Below are 8778 nucleotides of genomic sequence, written 5' to 3'. Positions count from 1 at the left end.
TGGTAGAGTACTCGCCTAGCGTGTGCGAAGTGCTGAGTTGGATCCTCAGCATCACATAAAAAATAAATAAAATAAGGAATTGTGTCCAAATACAGTTAATTTTTTTTTAAATTATAATTTACAGAGTGTATAAGGATTTAGGATACAACATTTGAAACATTTTAGTTCTGATCCTACAATTATTAGTATTCCTTTATTGCAAGGAACAGAAAAACAAATCATAATGACCTAAAATAGCACAGCCCAATAGAAATTGAATGCAAGCCACATATGTGCTTAGATTTTTCTACCAGCCATGTTTTTGTTGGTTGGTTGGTTGGTTGGTTGGTTGGTACCGGGGATTGAACCCACGGATGCTTACCCACTGAGCAACATTCCAGCACTTTTGTTAATTTTTAATTTTGAGACAGGGTCTCTCTGAGTTGCTTCAGGCCTTACTAAGTTGTTGAGACTAGCTTTGAACTTGCGATCCTTAGCCTCCCAAGCTGCTGTGATTATAGGCAAGCACCACCATGCCTGGCTATAGCCATGTTTTTAAAAGAGGAGAGGACAAAAATAATTTTAGAGATAAATTTTATTTAGTCCTCTATATCCAAAATATTTTCAATGCATCATCAACATATAGATACAGTGGTATTGGTGGAAGAAGACATGTACCTCTTTGTGTATCTGACAGAGTTGGGGAAAGAGAGAACCAGTGTAATCATCCACCATATATTCTCAATTGACTATCTGCAATGGCTTGAATGTGGTTTGTCCCCAAAGGAGTCATGTGTTGGAAGCTTGGTCCTCAGAGTTGCACTTAGAGAGGTCATGGAGCTTTAAGATGTGGAACTAGTGGGAGGTTCTCAGGTCACCAGGGACTTTGCCCTCAAAAGGGATTCAGGTAACTCTGTGGGACCCCTGAGTTCTTACAAGAGCAAACTGTTACAAGAGCAAGCTCAACCTTTGAATCATTTCTTTAACCTCCTGTTTCAAGATGCAATCTCTTCTTCCAACATGCATTCTGTCTATTGTGATGCCATCCACCATGAGTTCCTCACTAGATCTAAGCTAATGCTAGCACCATCCTCTTGAGCCTTCGGAACTATGAGCTAAATAAACTTATTTACTTTATAAGGTTTGCATGCCTCAGGTACTTTGTTATGGTAACACAAAATAGGCTAATATGTGTTATAAATTTTAAAATTACAAAACAGCTTATTTACATGCTATACAATCAAATATTACTTATTATAATTCTAAACATCTTGGAAATATTTTAAACTACTGTTATAATCCACTCCATATTCTTTAAGGCAAATATACATCTAAATAAACTATAGTAACAATTTTACTGCACTGTACTTGGATTGAGGAAAAGGTAGATCTGTTTCACTGTTATACTAAACATGATTGCCATAGTTTTCCCTCCATTCATATCCTGTCCTTCACACACAATGTCTGCTGAAGGCATGGACATAGGCAGTCACACTTGTGTTTTGGTGACCCTGACACTCCTTCCATCTGCTCAGACCACCTGTGGACTCTTGACATAAACTGAACCAATATGATTTTGTCTGTCTGGAGAATTTTAAATAAACGATATGGAAGGTTTAATATAAAGTACTTTAGCTTTGAATAACTCAGGTACCGCACTCAGTCCCATGAAAGGTCATAGACACAGGTAGGGAGAAGGTATGGGGAAGGAGAAACTAAGAGTACTGCAGAAAAGGATCAGAGATTAAAGAGGAGATTTAATTCTCTTATTTCTAAGGTCTGTTTACTTCTTTGGTTACCTCTTGCAATGTTATTCCTACTTGTACAAGACTTTTTTTTTAAATTACAGCTAGTAAAATAGATATATTAGAGGAAGTTTCTTTCCCTTGTAACAAACTTAGAGTAAAAACAGTTGTGTGGGTTTTTTTAGAAACACTCTCAAAAGCAGGCAAAGACCACTCATTTACACACACACACACACACACACACGAAAACAGGTATTATATGTTATATATGTAACACTATTATTGATTATAATTAGTAAGCAAGTTTTATATATAGTGCATAATGCACGAATAATACACATGTGCACAAATATACACATGCGCGAGTGTACACGTATGTGTGTGTATATATATTATATATTTATATATATAATATGTATATATATATATATATATATATATATGCATATATCACTAAGGTCATAGTCTCTGGCATCACACTGCCTGGTTTCAGACTCCAGATATGTCATTTACTAAATTTGTAAACTTAGGAAAATTATTAGGTTCTCCAAATTTTAGTTTCTTAATTTTTGAAATAGAGACAATGATAATTCCTACCTTATAAGGTTGTTATGAGGATTATAAAATATTTTTTTAAATTCTAAATACAATCACAAAAATATCAACATCTAGAAGTGTTTTCTTTAGATCCATTTAAATTATTTCCAACTATTATACAAAAGCCCCTCTCTGACTCTGCCCCACCCGTTCCCAGCCAGGTAAACTATCTGTACCATTTTAGGTAGAGGTGTACTGCTTTAGCTTCTCACACTCAAAATGTTCATATTGAAGTGGTTATGGGCAGGAGGATGAGAGGTTTCCAGCACAGCGTTGACTTCTGACTCTTCTCTAGCCATTATCTTCATTGTGCCTTCTTCACCTTCCCAGGATGAGTATACACACTCAGACCCACACACCTCCTTATTTACTCACACTTTCAAGCTAAGAAATTCAGGAAGAAAGAGCAGTAGGAACTTTTTTCACCCTATCTATACTTAGACTCCAGCATAATGAAGAAAAGGAAAGTTTTGTGTAGAAATTGTTTCAAATCTGCATTAAGAGGAAAATAAATAATGTAAGTTTCTTAATTGAAATCATTACATCCTAAGAGCATCAGCCCTGCAAGACAGCTTTTGGCTTAATGGGACCACTAGCTCTTTTCTCACCAGGAGTAGGACGTCTGCTCTCCTCTGAAGAGCTTCGTTTGAAAAGCATCCTTAGTCAACTTGCAGAATCATAGCCACAAAACGTCCATTGGATGAGGATGACCTGGCTCTCCCTGTATTCTAACTCATTGTATTTAACATGCTTACAATAGAAAGTTCAGTATTCACTTTCATTAACAAATGTGTGATATAATTAGATGATTTTCAAACAGTGACTTTATGTCGCTCCACAAAGAAAATTCAGCCTCTTCTGGGCATTTTAAGAGGTTGAGTTTGTCTGGTCCCTGCTCATGTTATTTAATCTTTAATTTGGGGGTTAAAATGGTCTTTAGAAAATGATACTCTAGTGCTGTCCAACACAACTTTTCAGGATGATGGGAATGCTACAGCTGCAATACTGTAACCACGAGATACATGGGTCTTTTGTGCAATTGAAATATGGCTAGTGCAATAAATAAAGTGAATCTCTAAAATTTTGAAAGAAATTATATTTAAATTTTTACTTAAATAGAAATATGTGGCTAGTTGATACTACATTGGATAGTATAGATTTAATCTATTCTTCTTGTTTTATGTATTCGTAAATTGGAACCCCAGAAGGCTAATCAATTTACTAAAGTCATATAGTTTTTAAGAGGCAAAATCAAGGTTAAAATTCATACATCCTGATTGCTAAAAAATATTGTGGTACTATGCCATATTGTTCTTATGTGTGAATATGTATATATTTGTGAGGGGGAAAATACATTTTTAAAAGAATACTACATTATAAGCAAGGATTGTTTTCTGATTAACAGAAATGTTCTAGTACCTAGAACAGAGATGGCACTTATTAGGTGCTTATGAAATATTTGTTGAAAAATGAATGCCTGAGCAAACAGTTACAAGATGTCAAATGATCAGCTATGTGATTAAACTGGCCTTGATGAAGACAGGGACTAGATCTTGTTCACTGTCCTATCCTAAGCACCTGGAACTTGGATCCATATCAATATTTAAGTAATTTCTTGAAATTGTTATGACATGGTGATGTCTTTATCACATACCACAAAACTTCCTTTTGATCAGAGGCATGACCTGTTTCTCCCTGTAACCACATAAAAACCTAGGACCATCATGGGTCAGCTGGGTTAACATCTCAGTCCTGCAATCACATGGTTTTGTAGCTTTAAAAAAGCTCCTTCAGTTCATTGGGCAGGGCTAAAACGAAAGGCTGAACTGGCCAATCTCCAGTTTAACTCTAATATTTTAAGATTAATTTTCCCCCACACCTCTGCCAAAAAAATAATATTAAGAATACTTTTATAAAACTCTAGATTAGGTCACCAATTTTTAAGTGTATGACATTTTCCTAAAAACTCCCATTTTAGGGGCTGGGGTTGTGGCTCAGAGGTAGAGTACCTGCCTAGTATGCGTGAGGCACTGGGTTCCATCCTCAACACCACGTAAAATTAATGAAGGAGCCCAGACACAAAGCTGAGTTACACAGAGCAAACGTTTTCATCATCTAGACAATAGAGGTAAAATGTAAAAAACAGAGAACTTAGTAGGACATAAAATGATGTGACAGCAAAATGTTTTGACCCATGCAGCTAAAAGCAGAATATATCTAGATGATTCTTTCAGTTTCAGAATATTAGAATATGGAGGGTTATGTGATGTTACCTTAGCCCAGGACAGACCAGCTACCCATTGGTTAAAACATTTTCTGCATATCACCAATAAGTTTTGCTGACTCATTATTTCTCCTACCTTGACATAGCTATAAAATCCATCATAGCCAGCAAAGTCTGTTTCTTTAACAACTTTGGCCATTTACTTATTGTTTTTATGCACTGCCTACCACCACACCACAACCCAAGTTGTCTTTAAACTAGAAATAATATTAATAATTCATTTTATTCTTTGTTTATTGTGAGTTAGGTCTTAAAATTTTTTCACAATTAGAAAGTGGTGACAATCTGAAGTCTGAAAGGAAAGTTGGGTCAACTGCATGCATGGAGGCTTTTGTACTATTGTCTTTGTGGTTTCTAAGATTTCTTCTAGGGTAACTAATTGGTTGCAATTCAAATGTGAGATTAAAAAATAACTTAAGTTCTTTTGTTTAAAGCAATGTGAAGAGGGGCTGGGGATGTGGCTCAAGCGGTAGCGCACTCGCCTGGCATGCGTGCGGCCCGGGTTCGATCCTCAGCACCACGTACAAACAAAGATGTTGTGTCCGCTGAAAAACTAAAAATAAATAAATAAATTCTCTCTCTCTCTCTCTCCCTCTCCTCTCTTTAAAAAAAAAATAAATAAAAAATAAAGCAATGTGAAGAAAGGGCAAAAACATGTTTTCAGAATAGGTAATAATGTTTATTTCTCCATGGCCTTGAATACAATGCTTCCTCTTCTTGCAAGTGAGATCCTTCCCTTCTCTACCTGTAAAGCCCTATGTATCCATTAAAACCAAGCTCAGGCATTACCACCTGTGATGGACTGTTTACAAAATTTTCCTCCTTCACCCACCCCTTAGATGGTCACCTCCCACACTTAACACTTAGCTTGGCCAAATGACATTTGGGCTAATGTAAAAGTAGAAAGTGTGACTTAAGCAGAGAATTCAAAAGTTATTACATGTTGAAACTTTCCCTTTCTGCTTTTGAAACTCAGCAACCATGTATAAAAGGCTACCCTGCAATAGGTTGGCGACATGTGGACCGACCAATTGCTCCTGTCTCTCCAGCAACCCATAAGAGGGAGGCCATTCAAAAACAACCAGGCTCTAGTGAATGCAGCCACATAAGTGAGTCTACAGGAGACCAAGAGTTTGGTATGTCCTACCAAAGTTGCCAATGTATATAATTATGAGCCAATTAACAATTACAGTTTTAAGAGACTATGCTTTGGAGTAGGTTGTTAGAAACAAAGATTAACTGACATAAAATGTGACATAAAAAAGCAAATGTTGTCACAACAAATATCTAAGATATGTGACACTTGTTTTAGGACTAGTGTTAAGAGATGGAAATGCAGCAGACCAAGGCTGCTAATGAAGATCAGAACAATAGCTGGAGAACTGTTAGCAAAGGCTGGAAAAATGTTGAACAAACTATTAGTGGAGACTGGAATAGCGGTAGGTAAAGTGCTATAGCAGGCTAGGAAAATGGTGACTCATGCTATTTAGTAATGAAACAATTGGTAAAACTGTCACCTGGGGTGCCTTGGAAAATAGAAAACATACCTAATAAATTTGTGGAACTGACTAAGGAGATTTCCAAGCAATGCCAACTGTTTTCTGCTAGGGATATATGAGAAAGTACATGCTAAAAAGGGAATTATTCTGTTTGTAAATAAAATTTAAAAAGACAATGACCTTTATAGAGGGCAGAACTTTAAGAATATCAAACTGCACTGCATTTTATTCAATTTTTATGTGTTTTAAATTCAGTGCTAATATGTACTATCCTTGGGCTTGCAAATTCTGTGTCTTTTACTCCTTCAACCGTGATATTTTATTGGAAAATTAATGCTAATCTCTGAGGCTACAGATGAGGCACCTACAGCTAAGAAATATGCCCAATCACATAAGAAAGAGGAAAGTCAATATTCAGTCCTGAACTATCTGGCTTCAAAGTTAGCATTCTTTGCTTCCTTCCTGTTTTCCAAATTCTTTCAAGAAGGAAAGCTTTCCAATTTGCAGTGAGGTTTTTGTTTGTTTGTTTGTTTTTTTAACTTGAAATAGAATTTGATACCATAGTTTCATTTGTAAGGATTCTCAAAAAAATACACAGGAGTTTCACAGGACTGAATCTTTTTAACATTCAAGATGGGTAATAAGGTGATGCATTATGTATGAGGGGCTAGAATCTGCCTTCCACTTTTGTAATTGTAATAGAGTGGAAATGATGGTGACCCAGCAGCTTGTGCTCTTGAAGGTGGACTTGCTCTTTGATATCTGACCCGGAATGATCTCCTGGCACATCCCCTGCTGCTTCTGGCTTAGCATCTTCCTCTTCTTCTGGATAAGCTTTTTTCCCCCTCTCTTTTAATTCTGAAAATTCCCATTTAGATTAATGAAATGAACTTTTCCCTGGCAGGAGAACAAGGAAGAAATGGATTTTTCACAACAGGAGAATATAATATTAAACCTACTTAGGAAGGGAGGAATACATTTAGCTTAGATAATTGTCCTTTTTTACCCCCGCCACAAAAGAAAGAGATCTCTATTCTTGGAATAATTTATGTATTATTTTCCTTGGAATTGGAGAACATAGATGATAAATTTTGTTAAGTGCTTTATTCTCTGAATTTCTACACTAATCTCCATTCTCGTGGGATATGGAAGAGAAAATTCTCCACCTCTTTAAAAGCAAATGAGTCCAATAACAATTAGGCCTCCCTCAGTGGCCTTCATGCCTGGCAGAGAAAAACATTAAGAATATAAAACCATACTGTATTTTATTCAATTTTTAGATTTTTAATATTCAATATTAGTTTACTCTTACCTTGAGTTTGTAAATTCTGTGTCTTTTTCTACTTCTGCCGTAATCCTTTACTAGCAAATTAATGCTCAATAAATACATTTGATGTTTTGTGATTTATCAGACATCTTAAATATTGTGGAAGAAAGAAAAAGCACAACTTCATAGCTTATAATAGTATTTATTATCAATATAGTGCAGACTTTCTCAATAGAGGTACTATTTTTTGTCATTCTAGGTAAAAAGATAATTCTTCATGTGAGACTGCTCTGAGCCTTGCATTAGTTTATCACCCTGGTCCCCAACACACTAAATGCCTGTAGAGTCCCACGATTCTTACAATAAACAAAAATGTCCATACATATTTACAAATACCTTTTGTGCATAAGTGGTCTTGTCCTTGGTAGAGTGAAATTCACTGGTGTAATGTAAGTTTGAGAAATCCAAACTTTTCCCCTTCTCCCCTCTAGATTGTTCCCAAGTAATTATGAGAGTTTCTAGGGGACATCTCACTGGTGTTCATCAAACAATCCTCTCAACTCTCACATTGGTCATTAAGTTTCAATACCTAAATTTTCAAGACACAAATCCAAGGCATAACACTCCTCAAACCTACTAAAAGTCTTTCCAACTTCTTAATTTGTGTGTGTATGTGTGTGTGTGGGGGGGGTGTATGTGTGTGTGTGCGTGTGTGAGTGTGTGTGTGTGTGTGTGTGTGTGTGTGGTGGAAGAGGAATCAGTAGTATGGTATGTATTACAGGTTTGAAATAATCTTTGACTCTTTCCTATTTCCTATTAGATACTAATATGGTAGTAATCACTTTTAATGACCTAATGTGTCTTTAATTTCATTGATTCCTTTATAATTTTTTTTCACGTTGCTAAATTACATTCCTTTCACATTGCCATGACACTTTCATGGTCTTAAAACTAGATTAATCAATTATGTGGTGGTTCAGTTTCTTCTTGATTTATTCATTCATTCTACTAAAACTAGCAATGAATTTGCTGTTGAACTATGAACTACACCTTTTGTATCTATGTGGCTAAGAATTCTTGATGTCATTCAAATCACCAATATTTATGAAATATGTGTTATGTGCCAGATTTTGCTCTTCCTTTTTTGCTTGCTTTTTTAAAAATCCTTTTTTTATTTATAAAAAGTTTTCTGACCAATTCATACTGTCTTTTCCTTTCTCTGAACATTTATCCCACAATAAGCATTCCAGCTTACAGTCAGAACTACAAAATTTGGAGTCATAGTATCCATTGTTTCCACAACATATTATAAATCTTTAGAAAATCAGAATCATATTTTGCTCCATTTATATATTTTCCATGATATTTAGAATAGAATAGAACTGAGTACATAATAATTGGGGGGGG

This window comes from Marmota marmota, unplaced genomic scaffold (genome assembly GCF_001458135.2).
Source record: "Marmota marmota marmota unplaced genomic scaffold, marMar, whole genome shotgun sequence".
Lineage (NCBI taxonomy): Eukaryota > Metazoa > Chordata > Mammalia > Rodentia > Sciuridae > Marmota > Marmota marmota.
Note: the sequence above shows the minus strand (reverse complement) of the source record.